Genomic DNA, 18,656 nt, shown 5'->3' with positions numbered 1-18,656 from the left:
AATTCCTTGATTATTTTCTGAATAATTTCTGGTAAAATTTTCTGACAGAATTCGTGGGAGAATTTCCTGCAGAAATACTTATATATCAATAGATAAAGATATAAAAATTCAAATGTGGGACAAACAGACAAGGGACTAGGTTTCCTAATGTCTCTGGAAATTTGAAAACTGCGTGTACGATGTAGGAAGAATTATGATCGCATTTTTGGGGATAAATCTGTATTTTCTCATCGTCCAAAGCTCTCTTTGCTCCCCACAAAGAGCATGCTTCCCATTTGATCGTTTATCCTTCAAATTCTTCTCTCTGTTTAGTTTCAACTTGAAAACATTTCCCCGTACACACCCTCCCGATATGGTTTTTCTTCTCCCACTCCTTCCCCAAACCATGGGGGGCTATGTTCAAATTTCGCCGACTGACAACCGAGACTGACTTCCTGAGCACAGCCAAACAGAGGAAGCGAAATCCAACAGGCGCTACAACAGCGACACCGACAACGACGACGACGACGACGACGTGTTTATTCTGACTTGGTCTGGCACTGGCGCGCGGTCTGGTTCAAATCTTCCGCCAACGGTTTCGTCAGTCTGCTTCGGGACTCGTCGGTGTTAGCACGCGTGAACGGTAGCAGTCCAAAACCGCGCGGTGGACTACTTAGGTACTATGTGTGCTGGACTACATCAGCAGTGTCCTGCTGGTGTTTGTGGTGGAGGGTGGTGAAGGTGACGGGGGGAGCTGGAAACGGTTTAACTGTAGCACCATGTGACACATTGTGCATTTAATGGAAGTTCTTATTTTTATGGTGCACCAACAACACATAAAAACCCATTGTGGTCAAAAGCGGTTGTAATTACCGATTGTGGTCAACGGATTATGCAATGCAGTTTTGGATCCGGAATAGAAAGTGTTGGTAGTGCTTGGATTAGTTCTGAAAAATGTAGCAAGTGCACTGATTGCCGATGAAATGCAGTGTGCTGTCAATATTGGCACAGTTTGTAATAAAAATAGAATAGTTTTTACTCAGTGTAATTGAACGGTGGGTAGGATTGTGTAGAACTTCGTTTGGAGTTGATGGTTGGTGCTGTTCTCTGGATATTTTCGTAATAGCTGTAGGAATGTACAAATGAATCCCCGGGTGCCGCCTTTTGAACGATGTAAGCATATGAACTAATCTTTATAACAACATATGAGTGAACGATATATACATAACTGACATCAACTACTTTTTTTTATATAAGATTTGTGTGTGTGTGTGTGTGTGTGTGTGTGTGTGTGTGTGTGTGTGTGTGTGTGTGTGTGTGTGTGTGTGTGTGTGTGTGTGTTTTAATTCAACCATCAATTATGGTATAATTATATTAAAAACAAAAAAAAAATGAAAAGGTTACTGCTTGAAAAGCAATTAGAAACTGGGCACTGAAAAAAAAAAAACAATAAATTAAACCTTAACAAATCATGTTAAATTAAGAAAGTTTGAAAAAGATTATGTAGACTTTTTCATGACATAATTTCTCCTCCTTTGAATAATGCCACCTTTTGAATAGTTGTAAACTGTCTCGATATTTACTGTTAGACGATCACGCACCAGAAAATCCATGTCTGAAACCAGTCACAGCTCAGGTTTGTGATTTGTAATACCGTTTTATGAACCTCAAAGAACCAGAGCTAGCAGTGGTAGAAAAACAATGTGCATGTGTATACGAATTGTCATCATAATCTTGAATGTACTTTGGACTGTAGCAGAAAAGAACCTATTATGCAGATGCAAGTTGGTCATGGTTTTAGAAGTGCAGTTAACAGTAATTAACCTTTTTTTTTAATTTGACATAAATAATAAACAAACACCAAGAAGTTTTTATTTTTTAAGCCAATTTACCGAGAAACTGCAGAGTAACAACCAAAGGTACGTGTTCCGACTATAACGGATACAGGCTTGTTTCGTTTTTTTTTTCAGAAATAAAGAAGTAGCATTCTATCGATTGTTTTTAATATTAAAAAACCCAGATTAATCCACCTAGTGGTGATAGCGCCTTTCTCGTCGAATATGTACTCTAAGATATTTCCGTCGCCATAAGCCGAAGTGTTCCTGAATTCTGAAAATACTCTAGAACGGAACAAATATCATTTTTTTCTTTTGTCACAGTGCTCGTTCGTCAATGAGAAGGTGGAGTTGATAAATAATAAATTTACTTGATGAAAAAAATACTCAAACAATTAAGCAAAACCGATTAACTCATCGGGTTTGGTAAGAAATTTTCTGGAGGACTCTACACCTTAAAATTTAAAAATTTATTTGTTTATTCATTTGTGTCCTTCCTCAAAATGTTGAATTCCGATCCAAAATTTCGAAGAAGGGGCCCTTCTGGACTTAAGAGAAAATCGAAATTTGTATCAGCCTTGTTCAGAAAAGCAAGAACCTTATTAAAGCCATAATCGAATTTGGAAACTTATTGATGGCTCATATTCCTATGTTATGTATTATGTTAAACGTATAAGCAGAGCTGAAATAGTAGTTTACGCAACAAAGTGCAGAATGAGGATTTTTACAGCACAAGTCATACATTTATCCAACGAGGCTTGCTGTGTTGGATAATTACGATGAGTGCTGTAAAAATCGAGTTCTGCACCGTTATTTGCAATTTCATAAATTAGCACATAAGTGACCCGATTTTGTCATCCTCTTTTTCACATTTTTTACTCTTTTCAAAGACTGAAACAGTTTTTCATTCTTTTTATCCCTCTATGTTCTGCATCTCAGCAGTAGTTTGATGATAAAAATTAATAAATTGCATAAAATGTGACCATATGGTAATGGGAGCAAAAAGTTTTTTGCAAAATGGGGCTGACAAAATCAGGTCCTTACCAAGGTTGTTAATCGATAAATTATCGTTATCGGCGATAACGATAATCATGTTTAACGTTATCGCTCACTACGATGATGATAAATTATCGCAGGATTCATCGGCGTTCGATAATTCAACGCTAGTTAACTGAAGTTAACTTTGGAAGTTTCAATCATAGCAATCTTGGTCGAATACGTTTGACATCCTCATAGCTGTTTGGATGTTTCGAGGATTCAAACGGAAGTTTCACCAGTGGTTCCATTGGACATTTCGCGTCATCCTTTCAATAACCCATCGAGGATTCCATCAGGAATTCCTCGCTATTCCTACGCTACAATGATCCTGCCATTCCAAAATAAGTTCCACGTGGATTGCTTCGGGAATTCCTCCGATGATTGCTTCGAAAATCCCGCCAGTGAGTCCGTGTATTTTGCCAAGAATTCCATCGCGAAAGTCACAAAGCCGCGATAGTCAGGAATTCCGCACTATTCCAATGAGAATCCTGCCTGGGGTTCCATCGACAATTTGCTGACAATCCAAAATAAATTCCTACGATAATTCCTTCGAACCCGCTAGGGATTCCGAGTATTTTTTTCAGGAATTATATCGTGAAAGTCGCAACAGATCATTCAGTAATTCCTCGCATTTCATCTGAGTTCTGCCAGGAACCCCAATAATTCCTCTTTTTTATGTCTTTATTATCGAGACTTTCAGCCAAAAGCTGGTTTGTCTCCATAACAATTCCTCTAACGGTTTTATTGGAAATTTTCCCAGTGCTTTCAACCAAAATTCCTCCAAGCATTCTTGTGTAAATTACATTCCTAAATAAGAAGTATTTTTCCCGGGCGATTACACTTTGACACGTAGCAGATTGCGTATCAATTTCCTTCAGGTTATGATAAGAAAAAAAAAATCGACCTAACAAGTTCATACTATAGTCATATACACGAACGGACACATCCTGAGATGCACATCTATTGACCAAAGTACAAAGTCTCCACTCCAACGATTTGTGTTCTCCTGGCATTCAACAGTTAACTCGATAATTTTCGATAAATTATCGAAGACGCGATAACGATAACGTTAATGTAACGCACTATTTATCGTTAACGTCAAATTATCGAAAAACTGTCAACGAGGTCATAGTTGGCGTTAACTTATCGGCGATAATTTATCGATTAACAACCTTGGTCCTTAGACCAAGCCCACCCGTGGGCTTCATACTACACACGCAACATCACGTCGTTAACGATTTTTAATTTCGTTATCCACCCATTTTCGCACCGGTCGTTCGTTTCCATGTGAGTAAAATAATGATCGGTCGCCTTTGCGCACCGGTAGTCTCTATTCTATCCGTACCATCGGTTTTTTGCACTTCTGTAAATCATCGCAATATTTTGTGTATTTCTATGGTGTTATTGCAAACCTTATTCAGTATAATAATCTGTGCTCATATTTTGAAAGAAGGGGTTTTGGATAAGATTGAAAACTGTTAGTAAAATTTAACTCAAATAAATAATTCCCTTGGAGATTTGTACCAGTTTTGGTGCGTTTAAAGATATCATTTTCTCAATAATGTATGATTGTATTTAATCCCGGAATTGAAGCAATCTTTTTTTTAAATTATATGTTTGTTGCTTACTGTATGACTTGTAGGTTGAATTTTTATCTGAAATAATATCCATCTCTTCAATATCCATGTTACCTTTCTCGCAAGAAATTTATCTGAATTTGAGATTATGAGTATCTTTTTTAATAATTAGGTTTATTGAATAATTACATCCCTTGCATTTCCAACACATTTATAACGTAGTTGTCTCCTTTACAACTTCGCATAGGTCAAGATTCTTAAATCCTGGTCATAGTAGAAGCTGTCTTCTAACAGTCTGCGATAAGTTTGCGCAACCTTTCTTCATTAACGTGTATTTTAACATCAGCTAATTCTATACTCAGTCACAACCTTTTAGTTACAAAGCATCAAACGGAAATCTTAATATATATTGCGATCTTTTGGATGCTAGTAAATGAATATTTTGTTGGAAGCAGATTCTATGGGCTTGAAGTAGACTGCGTATTTGTCAAAGTACATAATGAGCCCACTCTCCTTTTTGGCACTTCATACAACAATTGTTGTATTTTAACATCCAACACCTTGCTTTTTCTCTAACGAGGAATATACAATATGGCAGTCCTGCACACCGCCTATTTTAATTGATGAAACTTGGCAGCTCGCCTACATTTTTTTTAGATTTTTATCGGTATGATTTAAGTTTGTTTTTACAAAAAAAAAAAAACTGTAGTGTTTCTATGATATCTGAGTTGAGTTATGTACAGTCAAATCATCTTTGAAAAATCGTAACTACTCTTATCTAATCTCATACATACGCGAAATCACCCTGGAAAGCAATCGTGTTACTTTTCTTGTCAATACTGTTGCTTGCAGCATATCAGAGATATGATACATGCATCAGAGCGGCCTGGTCTACTGCGTTGTGTTTACGCGCAAAGATGATTCTTCGAAATATTTGGAGTACAGAATATTTTATTTCGGCAAGGTACTTCTCGAATTTACAGGGAAGGAAGGATGCGTGGCCATATTGTACCAAACGATCCAGATTACATGTTGATCAATATGTTTTGAATATATGAAAATATGTATAATAGAGCTATGAATAAATGTGTAATATTGTAATATTAAAGATCTCCCCAATTGTTGGGTTGTTTTTATAAATCTAATGGCGAATCTCCTATTCTGTATGATCGGTGTTATTCACATGGGGTCTTCGCAGTTTTTTTTTTCTGCTTTGCCCTATTGTTTCTACAAGGGTGAAGTTACCCATTTCGCACACTTTCTTCCTAATGTCTCGTTTATGTCATTTATATTTTTAATTTTATATTCAATAAACCACCCACTGACGACCACCATTTTCAAAAACAGCAATCAAACCAAAACTCCTTTGCCTTTTTGAAATATACACGACAAAATGAAACGCGAGGCACAACTCTTTCAAAGCGGGGGATCTCAGCCCGGAAAGTGAAGAAAGAAAACCTTGTGGTCACTTATTACCGTCAAATGGTATCTTTATCGGTTAGAAAATACGCACATCTTCTCACCGGAATCTGCGACGGATGACGATAATTTTTGAACTTGTCGGAACGAACTTCGCGAGTTATTCATTTGGACATTTTTCTAAATGTGCGAAACTAAACTTTACTTGCTGCGTAGAAACCCCGGCTCAAACATGTACGTGTTAAAACAGCAAAACTCACTGAATCACTATACATTTCTTCAAATATTAGTTTTGAAACGATCGGCCGAATCAAAAATTAAAGGTGCGATTATGAGCAATCGTGACTATTTTTAAGAGAAAATCAATTCATTTTTGACATGCTTAATTGGCGAAGAAGGGAAAACTTTATTCATAACATACTTAAGCAAAGTTTGTCAATTTAAACCTATTATTTTTCTGCGTTTGTATTGTCACTCTATCACAATTGTATGTCAGACAATTTGTTGTGTATTCGTGTAACGATCTATGATATTAATTGGTTGAAATTTTCAAATATTTGATGCAAACTAAAATAAATTCCTACCTATACAAAACAAGAAAATCATTCTCTAGAAACTATATACCTGGTAACAAATCCATACTCATGTTCTTTCGTCTCCTCTTTACGCTACCCAGAGAGCTAAACGCGAGAGAGCGCACGAGCCTACGGATAGAGACCGTACTTTGCGTGTCTCTATATTCTAAGCCCTGCTACGAACCGTACGTAAACTTTTCGCTTTCGAGCCCTACTTAGCAGCGACCGGTGCGGTTCGCGTCTTTGTTCGGGGCTCTACTTAACGTTAAAACGCTTGATGGAGCCCATGAGTGGGCTTGGTCTTACTGTACTTGAGGCAAGATTTGAGAATAATTTTAAACAAAACTTTTTCATCAAACTCCATTCTGATGTTCATAGCCATGTTTAAGAAAGTGTGATCATAGCAGGTTATGCTGTGTAGTTCTCAGAAATTTTTAAACCTGCATCCAGAAGCATCAAGAAGTTGATCAAAACTGAAAACAATGCTGTAGTGGTTCATTACGCAACGCAAATTAGTGCTGTAATGAACCATGCATTATCGCACTGCTAATTTGGTGTGGGAAAGTAAGCCTTTTCCTGTCATATTTGCGTGAGGGAAAACAGCCTATTACGATGAGAGATTGCAAAAAAATATTAAACCTCTCAGTTGACTGCTTGACCACCTTTACTAGCACTGGATGCCGAACATTATCAAGACATTTCAGCATTTTTTTCTGCACAGTTTAGCCTTTACTTTATTATCATTGGTTATACTGCCGTTCTACGCATGATTATCCCATGTTATATGGGATTCCCATATAACATGGGACAATTGGGCGTGGAACGGCAGTATAAGATTCATGTAAAATTTGACAAAAAAAGTACAAGCAAGTAAAATTTCCCATAATAAAACCCATTCAATTTTAATTGTGTTACAGAGCGCGATGGCTCAACCAGTTGCATCAAAATTGTGCGCAGTAATTTAAGTGCTATAAAATTAAAATTTTCCCATACAACGTTGATTCATCCTACTGTATAATTACGCCTCAGAAAAATGGTCGTGATTTGCAAGATCGCTTGAATTTTTATCAAAATTTTTTTCTTTTGCGCATATGTATCGCTTGCATCGATTTTGTTTTGTTGTAATTTCAGCGATGCACCTAATCCTGATTCTGCAACACTGCCGGTAATCTTAGGTGTGGTCAGAGCTTGGTCAAAGACTATTTTCCTGCTGCCTGTTTATCTGGATATCGAACATTTTTGATGATTTGATATTTCGCATGCATGGGTTTGGTTCACTTTTTAAACTGGCCACTTCCGGCTAGACATCTGGAAACGGTTCCGGAACACAACCGGTTCAGATATGTTATATAGAGAATTGATTGGTGGTTATCGGTGATATACAACTTGTTTAGCGTTAAGCGTTTCGACCTACTATTCTTCGGTCATCATCAGAAGCATTCAGCAGGATTCATCCCTTCAACTTCGTCAGTTTACTATATTAGCGATTCAGATATGGTCTGAAACTATTTTCCTGCTTACCGTTAATCTGATTATCGATAAAGCCGATATTTGGTGTGTCGCATGTCTGGGTTCGGTTCACTTTTTTAATTGGCCACTTCCAGCGGGACACATGGAACCGGTTCCGGAACACAACTGGTTCAGATGTAGTCCTGCTTACCGTTCATCTGGTTATCAAAAAAGTCGCTCTTTGATGCGTCGCATGCATGGGTTTGGTACACTTTTATAGTTGGCCACTTCCGGCGGAACACTTGGAACCAGTTCAGGAACACAACCGGTTCAGATATGGACTGAAACTATCTTACTGCTTACCGTTCATCTGGTTATCGAAAAAGCCGCTCTTTGATGTGTCGCATGCCTGGGTTTAGTTTACTTTTTTAATTGGCCACTTCCGGCGGGAAACCTGGAACCGGTTCCGGAACACAACCGGTTCAGATGTGGGTTGAAACTATTTTACTGCTTACCGTTCATTTGGTTATCGAAAATGCCGCTCTTTGATGTGTCGCATGCATGGGTTCGGTTCACTTTATTAGTTGGCCTCTTCCGGCGGGACACCTGGAACCGATTCTGGAACACAACCGGTTCAGATATGGTCTGAAACTATTCTCCTGCTTACCGTTCATCAGGTTATCGAAAAAGCCGCTCTTTGATGTGTCGCATGCATGGGTTTGGTTCACTTTTATATTTGGCCACTTCCGGCGGGAAACCTGGAACCGGTTCCGGAACACAACCGGTTCAGATATGGGCTGAAACTATTTTACTGCTTACCGCTCATTTGGTTATCGAAAAAGCCGCTCTTTGATGTGTCGCATGCATGGGTTTGGTTCACTTTTTTAGTTGGCCACTTCCGGCGGGACACCTGGAACCGATTCTGGAACACAACCGGTTCAGATATGGTCTGAAACTATTCTCCTGCTTACCGTTCATCAGGTTATCAAAAAAGCCGCTGTTTGATGTGTCGCATGCATGGGTTAAGTTCACTTTTATATTTGGCCACTTCCGGCGGGACACCCGGAACCGGTTCCGAAACACTACCGGTTCAGATATAGTCTGAGACCATTTTCCTACTTCCCTTTCATCAGATAATCGAAAATGCAGTGGTTTGATGGGTCGCATGCATGGGTTTGTTGCAATTTTTATATCTGGCCCCTTCCTGGGGTACCGGTCCGGAACACCTAAATGGCCATAACTCCGGAACGGCTGGACCGATCTGAACCATTTTCAATAGGAAACAATGGGGCAATATACCGCGTCGAATGAACCATCGGTCGTTGAAATCAGTTCATGTTTACTATCTAAAAATGAGGTGACCTTTTTGTACACATACACACACACACACACACATACATACACACACACACACACACACACACACACACACACACACACACATACATACACACAGACATCATCTCAACTCGTCGAGCTGAGTCGATTGGTATATAACACTTGACCCTTCCGGGGGCTCTATCAAATTTTCGTTTTTGGAGTGAACATATAGCCTTTCGGTACACCTTGGTGTACGAGAAAGGCAAAAAACAATATTGAGGGCAAAACTGTATAACCTTATTTTTTAGTTTTTGATTTGTTTTTTTTTTTTTTTGAAGATTACAGGAAATAATTTCAAGGGAATTTTTTTTTGTATTATTTCTAAACAGTCGATTTGGAATCAACAAATCTTGGTAAAAGGATCGATTATGTTTGTTTGTAGAATAACCCTAAGAAACACAAATTGTTTATATGTTATTTAAGTCTTTGCTTAGACTCTCTCCAGATCTTTTTTTAAATAAAAGTTAAATAATTACCAATTTTTATATAAATATAATTATACAATACCTTTGAGCTGTATGGTTTACTCGTGAGATTCGACAAAAATCCTCCAGAAATATTGTCATGCATTGCAAAAACCTTTTTAAGCAACTTGTTCGAAAGAAACGACACGATACATTTGGATTTTTTTTTTGCAGTATTGGCCTAATTTTGGCCAAACATTTTACGTGTTGCTTAAAGTCTATTCCAAAAAGCTGAGAGGCATTTGAAAATGTAAAACGATATAGAGGATCCCAGAGTAGTACTTGGGAGGTTTGCAGTTTATCGAAGACACGTATGTTATTAAAGTGACTGGTTTTAAGATAACATTGACCAAATCGTCATTTTTTTTTTCAAAACCATAATCTGTCAAAAAATAATAATAATAAGCGCAGTTAATGCGCTATAAAAAACTTTCACTTTTTTACATAACAAATAAAAAAATAGAAATGTTCTTCAAGTCGTTTTTGAGCTTGTTTTTTTTGAAAATAATCATGTTTTGTGCTGATATACGTGTGTAATGACCATGCGTCTCCATCACAAAATGCCGTTTATTGTTTTTTTTAATTTTAATATATATAGCCAAGTTACTGGGTGCACTTCAGTTGGTAAAAAACCAGCAAATTTGCCTGCTGTGGAGTGATAATCCTACAAGAAATGCTTAGCCATTCCTTCAGAAGTTCATCTGAATTCTTCCATACATTCCTTCTGATTTTCCTACGGATGTTTTAGATTCATCATAGAGTTCTATCAAAGATTCATTCAGGTGCTCCTTTTGGAACTCCTCCATCAATCCATCCAGAGGTTCCTTCGTGACTCTCAGAAGTTCCTGCTGGAATTAGTCCAGCAGATTTTTCTGGTGTTCCTCCAGGAATTAAATCTGTAAAGTTTCAGTTCCTTCCGGTCTGGGATTCCTCCAAAATTTTCCCAGTCTGACCAGAAGTTGCTTCTGGAATTTATCTAAGAGTTCCTGCAAAGATTCCTCTTTCTGGAAATTTCTACCATGGTTTCTTCCGGCATTTCTCCAGAAGTTTTCTCTGAAATTCACTCCTACCTCTTTCTTGAGTTTCTTGAGATGCCAAGGAAAACTCCAACCTGAGTTTTTTAAAGAGGTTCCATCTGGCGTGTATCCAGAAGTACTGGCAATCCTCCAGTAATTATTTTTGTGATACCTCCAGGAGTTCCTTCTGAGATTTCTTTAGGTATCTTCTGGAAGTGGGATTCCTATTGAAATGTCTTCAGAAGTACTTTCACCAGGATACCCAGAAGAAAATCCTGGAGAAATGTAATCTCAGAAGAAGCTTTTGAAGGAAACCCAGAACGACATCTGGAGGAGTTTATACAAAACTGATTGAGATATTCCAAAAACAATTTTGGGGAATGGAGGATGAACGATTCCTAAGTAATCCCGGAAGCAGAATTCTTTAATAAGTTCTAGGAAACTGCTAGGGTAATTTCAGCAGGAACTCCTGAGGGTCCCTCGAAGGAACCTGTAAAGAAATCATAGAAAGAACTCTTACATCAATCTCTGAAGGCACTCCTGGTGAAACTCCAGAACTTCCTGGATGAATCTTAGAAAAAACTCTATGAGGAATCTGAGTAGAAATTGCCGTAGGAAAATCAGAAGAAATTTATGGAGTAATGCAGAAGGAACTTCCAAAGGATTGCCTGAAGCAATTCTTGGAATATTATCACCCTGCAGCAGACGAATTCGCTAGTATTTTTTTCATTAACTGGAGCTCACCCAATAGCCCTGTATATAAAAAACGGTGTTTTTAAAGTGAAGGAAATGCATGGTCATTCCACACGTATATGAGCATAAAACTTGAAGTTTTCAAAAAATGCAGCTTAAAAATGATTTGAACAACATGTCTAATTTTTTGTAAAAAAAGTTGAACTTTTGTTGAAAAATACAAAAAAAGTATAGTCGTTGTGGTCCAACATTGTAAAAATGATTTAAAAAAAAACTGATATTTTGATCTTGTACCCACGTTTCGAACTCTTTAAGCAGTATACCCTCTTCGAATGAGTGTAATCAGATATTGTACCATTTAATTCCGCCCTCTTTTGCCTTTGACAGATACGCATATTTCGACTACCATTTTGTAATATTCCTCAATATCAGTTATCCATATTTTGACCATTTTTGTATATTACAATTAACTTATTTTGTTTCGCGATATTTTTTCTTAAATCTAGAACTTTTCAATCGTGAAAAAAAAATAAAAAACGGTCAATTGGTTCAAAAATTATGACGGCTCAAAAATTGAAAAAAAAAATGAGAAATGTTGTTTTTTTTTCGGACCACCCTATTTTCAAAATGGCCGCTCTAAAGGCGAAACAAAAATACGCGTCTTATTATTTTTAGTGAAGATCATTCCTACTGAATTTGAGCAATATCGGAGTACTTTTATTTTCGAGTCTATTCTATTTTCATGGAATGATTGAGTAAAAATTTTGATTTTATCGAAGTTTTTTGAGCGATTCAAACCCCTAGCCATAAACCATTGATGCCGATTTGAAAGTCCTCTCGAGCTCTTACATGCCTCCTAGCCCACGTTATGGCTTGTTAACCCAATCTTATCATGATCTACAGGACTCGTATGCAAACCGGCTTAGGATTTCGGGTTTTATCACAGTTACAACCTTCTAAATAAAAGCATCTCCTGACTTATCAAATATTTGTTTTGTTTATTTTTCAGTATCAATATTCGATCGTCAGAATAAATTATGATTTGTTTCACTCAAATTGCAAATTTTCGGTAATACCAATCCGTGTGGTCAATTATGAATATCAAATAACTCAACGTACATATGTACAGATGGGTAAATTATTAATTAAATTTTTGAAAAAATCCCCAGCTCAGGTGAGATTTGTGAGTTCAAATCTCACCTGAGCTGTGGATTTTTTCCCAATTTAACCAATAATTGACCCATCTGTACATATGTACGTTGAGTTATTTGAAATTCATGATTTGTTTGTTTATCCAGCCATCAATTTTAAAGATGTCGATCTGAAATTCAGATTCGTTTTCCTATTTGATACGTGTTAGGAGACATGCCACTGGAAATTTGTGGCGAATGTAACAGAGATAATGACAAAAAATAAGTGCGCCACACAAACTGTGCATTAATTGGAAGTTTAATTTACTCGGTGGAAGTGGGTGCAAAAAAGATTGTTCGACATTGCGGAGTTTCAAAGACATTATGTAATTTTTCTGAAAATAAAATGACGGATACGTGTCAAATCGTTAAGTTTGATCTTAAGCTGTACGTGAAATCATAAAATTGAGTAATGATTTTTTCTGTATTTACATTAATTATCCCGGCAAGGCAACATATCATTTTGATAAAACTTTGTGTTCCTGATCATTTCTCCAATAGAGCTAAACCTCCTGAGGTGGTCATAACTGAACTCATGATAGAACTAACGGTTTTATCACATTATGTCTTGGTCTACGTTACGGCCACGTATTCTTTTATTGGTTTTGAATATTGCCTCACAGTCTTGTTTATTTGTTCACAAAATAAATCTCTCCGACAACAACCGCAAATGCAAGTTTTATTGAAACGGTATATCATAAGTGATAAAACCAATTCATGACTACTTGCAAGTCTTAACCTGAAGATGTGTATAGCAGAAGATATAAGATAGTTTTATGGAATGCCAAAGGTGCAAAGTAAAAAACTACTTCATAAAACTAATATAGAATAACTTGCTTTTTCACATGCTCGCATAAAACTAGGATAAAACATGAATAAACCTTCAAGGCATACTGATTGTTACTTGGATGGGATTACATATAATTTTCTCAACCTGCACGCCGTATCGAATGATAACGGCCAGCGATGCGTAAACTTTGCAGCCTCCCGTGGTATGGTAGTCCGAAGCACCTTCTACCCCCGCAAAGATATCCACAAAGCCACCTGGAGATCACCCGACCATCAAACAGAAAACCAAATCGACCACGTTCTAATCGACGGTAAATTCTTCTCGGATATAACCAATGTCCGCGCGCACATCCCACTGTGCGAATATAGATTCGGATCATTATTCGTGCCACAAGCCAACTTGTGCCGAGATAATCACGGGAATATTATCACGAGCGAGCGTGAGGTGGTCGACAGGTGGCGGCAGCATTACGATGAGCACTTCAATGGCGACGTTGCAAGTACCGAAGGTGGCGTGGTTACAGATCTTGGAGTATGTGCACAGGACGAAAGACTTCCGGCCCCTGACCTTCAAGAGATTGAGGAGGAGGTTGGCCGGTTGAAAAACAACAAAGCCGCTGGAGCAGATCAACTACCAAGCGAGCTTCTAAAATACGGTGGAGAAGCACTGGTGAGAGCATTACACTGGGTCATTACCAAGATTTGGGAGGAGGAAGTATTACCGGAGGAATGGATGGAAGGTATCGTGTGGCCCATCTACAAAAAGGGCGACAAGTTGGATTGCGGGAACTACCGCAGTTCTGTGGGGCAATATCAGGCTGGATTTATGGGTGAACGTGCTACAACGGACCAGATGTTTGCCATCCACCAGGTGTTACAGATATGCCGCGAATACAACGTGCCCAGGCCCATACATCACTTGTTCATCGATTTCAAATCGGCGTGTGATACACTCGATCGAGAACAGCTATGGCAGATTATGCACGAATACGAACTCCCGCACAAACTGAGACGATTAATCAAGGCGACGATGGATCTAGTGATGTACGTAGTTCGAGTATCAGGGACACTCTCGAGTCCTCTCGAATCTCGCAGAGGGTTACGGCAAGGTGATGGTCTTTCGTGCTTGCTGTTCAGCATTTCGAGAGGGTGTAATAAGGAGAGCGGGGATAAACACGAATGGAATGATTTTCACGAAGTCCTTTCAGCTGCTTGGTTTCACTGATGATATTGATATTATTGCTCGTAAATTTGAGACGATGGCGGAAACGTACATCCGACTAAAGAGTGAAGCCAGACGAATCGGATTAGTCCTTAATGTGTCGAAGACAAAGTACATGATGGCAAAGTGCTCCAAGGTGGAATCACCGCGCCCGCCACTTCGAATTTATATCGACGGTGATGAAATCGAGGCGGTTGAAGAATTCGTGTACTTGGGCTCACTGGTGACCAACGACAACCACACCAGCAGAGAAATTCAGAGGTGCATTGTGGCAGGAAATCGTGCTTACTTTGAACTCCGTGGAACTCTACGATCGAATAAAGTTCGCCGTAACACCAAGTTAACTATCTACAAAACGCTGATTAGACCGGTCGTCCTCTATGGGCACGAAACATGGACCTTACGTGCAGAGGAACAACGCGCCCTTGGAGTTTTCGAACGGAAGGTGTTGCGTACCATCTACGGCGGAGTGCAGATGGAAGACGGGACTTGGAGAAGGCGAATGAACCACGAGCTGCATCAGCTGCTGAGAGAACCAACCATTGCCCACACCGCGAAAATCGGGAGGCTACGGTGGGTGGGTCACGTCATCAGGATGTCGGATAGCAACCCGACTAAAATGGTTCTCGAGAGTCATCCGACCGGTACAAGAAGACGTGGAGCGCAGCGAGCTAGGTGGGTCGACCAAGAGGAGGACGATCTGCGGACCCTACACAGAGGGCGAAACTGGAGACAAACAGCCATGGACCGAGTGGAATGGAGACGGCTACTATGTATAGCAGAGGCCACCCCGGCCTTAGCCTGATCGGTAAGGTACTCCGTGGCTTACGAACCGCCTTAACGACTGCTACCGCGAGCTGAGTCGACCGCGAAGCCCAGAACATCCTGAATAATTCCTAAAATAATTTTATTACAACAAGCTGCGTACACTCTGCTCCATGAATCATTGCTTCTCTTTCGTAAGCAGGCAAAATTTAGAAAGGAATAGTGGCTTCATGGCCGTGCGGCTAGTGTCACCAAGCATTTGGTCGCATCGTGCTGGGGAGTGCGGGTTCGATTCCCGCCCGAGCAGAGTAAAATAGCTCAATAATATCATATTTTGATATGAAGATCAAAAAGTGACATTTGTTTGTTTGAGATAAGAGGTAAAAGTACTGAAAATAATATCTCAATTTTACTCCTGGAACATCATCATCATAGCACATTAAGCTCTTGGTAAGATCTAACCAATAGCAGTGAGCTATTTGATTGATCTTCAAATATCAAATTTTGCTATTGGTTAGATGGTTGAAGAACAAATTTTTGCTACTATTATCAGTACTTTTACCTTTTATCTCAAACAAACCAATATCACATTTTGATCGTCAGTACTTGACCTCTGCTCGGGCGGCGCAGCTGTCAGAAAAAGTTTTCGGCTGTTCCACTGGGCGTTGCATGCTAGTAAGTTGTCTAGTGTCGTGCTTCCTTCAAAGAGTGAATAGCTCATCGTTTGAACGTGTCCGTGTCTTTTGAATAATGAAAAATTCAATTTCGTATCACTTTTAAAAATACCTACCTTTACAAGCCCTGGTTTTTGATGTTTTGGGCTGAAAAGGCTCCATAATCTACCATGCGTCTCCACTCCACAGACTATGCTGCTGGAATGACCTTGCTAAGTGTGACGGGTATGATTCCCGGTCGGCGCATGAATTTGTCGTTAGGTAAATTTCCTTGACTTCCTTGGGCATAGAGTATATTCGTGCCTGCCACACGATATACGCATACAAAATGGTCATTGACAGAGGAAGCTCTCAGATAATAACTGTGGACGTACCCACAGAACACTCAGTTGAGAAGCAGACTTTGTCCCAGTGGGGGCATTACGCCAAGAACAAGAACCGAAGTCCGAGAAAAACTAAAGAATTGTTAACACAAGCTAGTTCCGGAAAAGCGTATGCTTTACTCGATTCGCCAGAATACACATACACCGTGAAGAATTTCATTCCTGTGGGGAGTCTCGTTTCCTGAACCCGACACCGACTGTGTCGGTGAGAAAACTGTTTGATTATTTGACTTTCGCGGTCATATACCCACGCAGCCCCAGTTATTTCAAGAGCTAAACTACTGCGAAGTGAATGGTGGTCCACCTACCGCCGCGCCGTGCCACCACCATATCAAATGCAGTGCGAACAGATTGGGAAAACACGACAACCAACCAACGGTGGACGATGCGATGGCGGCTGGCGTTAGTCGGCGGGCGGCGCGTATTGAAAGGTACGCCGGCCTTATTAAACACATCGCCACGGCGGCGGAATCGGAAGGCACAAGAGTAAACAAACATCTGAGGTCGAATAAATAGTTCGCGATGGTGATAGAACCAGACGAACAGACGTAACACGAGCAATGTACAATAGCTGACCAATAAGAAAATGTTAATCAGTGTTAAACAAATTTGTATTTTCATCATGATAATTCATGAAACCTATCAAACCTGGAGCCTCATCGTCAACAACAACAGAGGAAGTTTGAGCCACCCTTAGGGGCTGTCCATAAACCACGTGGTCATTTTTTTGGCCGAACACCCCACCCCCCCCTATGACCACGTGGTTTATGGACAGCCCCCTTATAGCTTATTTTTCTTCCTGGCGCTGCTGCTTTGCAGCTAAATATTCGACGAGTACTTCCACAGTTATTAATTGGGAGCTTCCACTGCCAATTACCACTTTGCATATGTGTACATTCTGCGAAAGATACAAAAATAGGTACTCTATGCTCTATTATGTCAAGAAAAATCCTTTACGAAAAGTTTCTGGACGGGAATTGCTTAGAAGTAGGATTTGCCCCAGTTGGGACGTTATGCCAAGAAGAAGAAGGGGGAGGATTAACACATGATGTGTTAAACCACAGCTTATAATTATCAAAACTATTCAAAACAAGATGAGATGAAATATAATAATCCTTTACAATACAACAACTATCCTGAAAGCAGCCATAAAACCAGCCATAAAGCCATATCTCATCAACCACATACACGTACACACATATCGCTATCATTTACGCCTGCTTGTTAATCCAGCTAAATCAACCACTTCAGCAGCTGTAGAGGCAAGAACAACTATTTACGTAACGACAGGCACCATCAGTTGCAAACGAGCTCCAGCATTTTTTGTTCGTTCTACTTGAATTGACGATGCGCTTATCCGTACATGGCCATTTCCGCGCTGCAGCAGTACTTTTTCTACTTGTTGGTTGGCATAGGCACACTCCAGTCTAGTAGACCGGTTGGCTAATGACGAGGACCATTGCGAGGACGACCGGGTTAGTTTGCACCCTAATCAAAGCGTGGTGTGGTCTCCGTGTGGCTTCTTTTTTTTTGGTACTACTCCCCTAATAGTGCAAGGCGTGCCCTGAGTTTAGATTGATGTTATTTTCGGACATATATTTGTTTCGTTTTAACTCAAGCCCTCAACGTCAGAATTGTCATGGATTTCATCCAAAATTATGCTACGTAACATAGCTACACACCTCACCGCTATAGTCCATAGAGGGCTCCTGTCTGTTGGACTTTCTAAACGAGCCTAGGAAAAAAATGAAACGTTCTATACAAACATATGTTTGTAATGACAGTGATTACGCCATCCTTTACCATTGGTCCCGCCTCGAGAAGGTGTCTCACCTATCTACGTACAGCCAGAACGGACCAAGAGTGGTGCAAAGAAAAATGATCGGCAATTAGTGACTAGCAGCAATCGGTAGGGTAGAATAAAAGAAGCGCATAGGCTATAAAAGTTCTATATTCCCTGTGAAGAAGCGCCTGCACTTCTACCTCTGTCGAGCACCCTGAAATTAAAAAGCTCGTTTGGCTGTGGGCGTGATTTTGCGGTCTGATTTTACCAGGTGATAAATGGTACTGGATTCGATATAAGTACGGAACGAAACGGAAACAAATTGAAGGACGATTTCGTATTCAAAGTCTGCCGATTGTAGAACAAATGGAGTCGGATTATTTCTATTAGACAGCGGTAATTAGCTTAGAAGCTTGTTCGAGTAT

At 39.6% G+C, this 18,656-nt stretch overlaps 1 protein-coding gene across 1 annotated transcript in view; it reads left to right on the top strand.

The window, feature by feature from the left end:
* Positions 1-559: 559 nt before the first annotated feature.
* Positions 560-18,656, top strand: part of LOC115267542 (potassium voltage-gated channel protein Shaw-like) — a 178,294-nt gene continuing 160,197 nt past the window's right edge. The window contains exon 1 of the mRNA XM_062847599.1: positions 560-1,034. The gene's annotated coding sequence lies outside the window, so the exon portion shown is untranslated. The remainder of the gene's footprint in view (positions 1,035-18,656) is intronic.

The sequence above is a fragment of the Aedes albopictus genome, chromosome 2, assembly GCF_035046485.1.
Source record: "Aedes albopictus strain Foshan chromosome 2, AalbF5, whole genome shotgun sequence".
In the NCBI taxonomy this organism is placed as follows: Eukaryota; Metazoa; Arthropoda; class Insecta; order Diptera; family Culicidae; genus Aedes; species Aedes albopictus.
The sequence above is the reverse complement of the archived record's forward strand: the minus strand, read 5'-3'. Positions and strand labels throughout refer to the sequence as shown.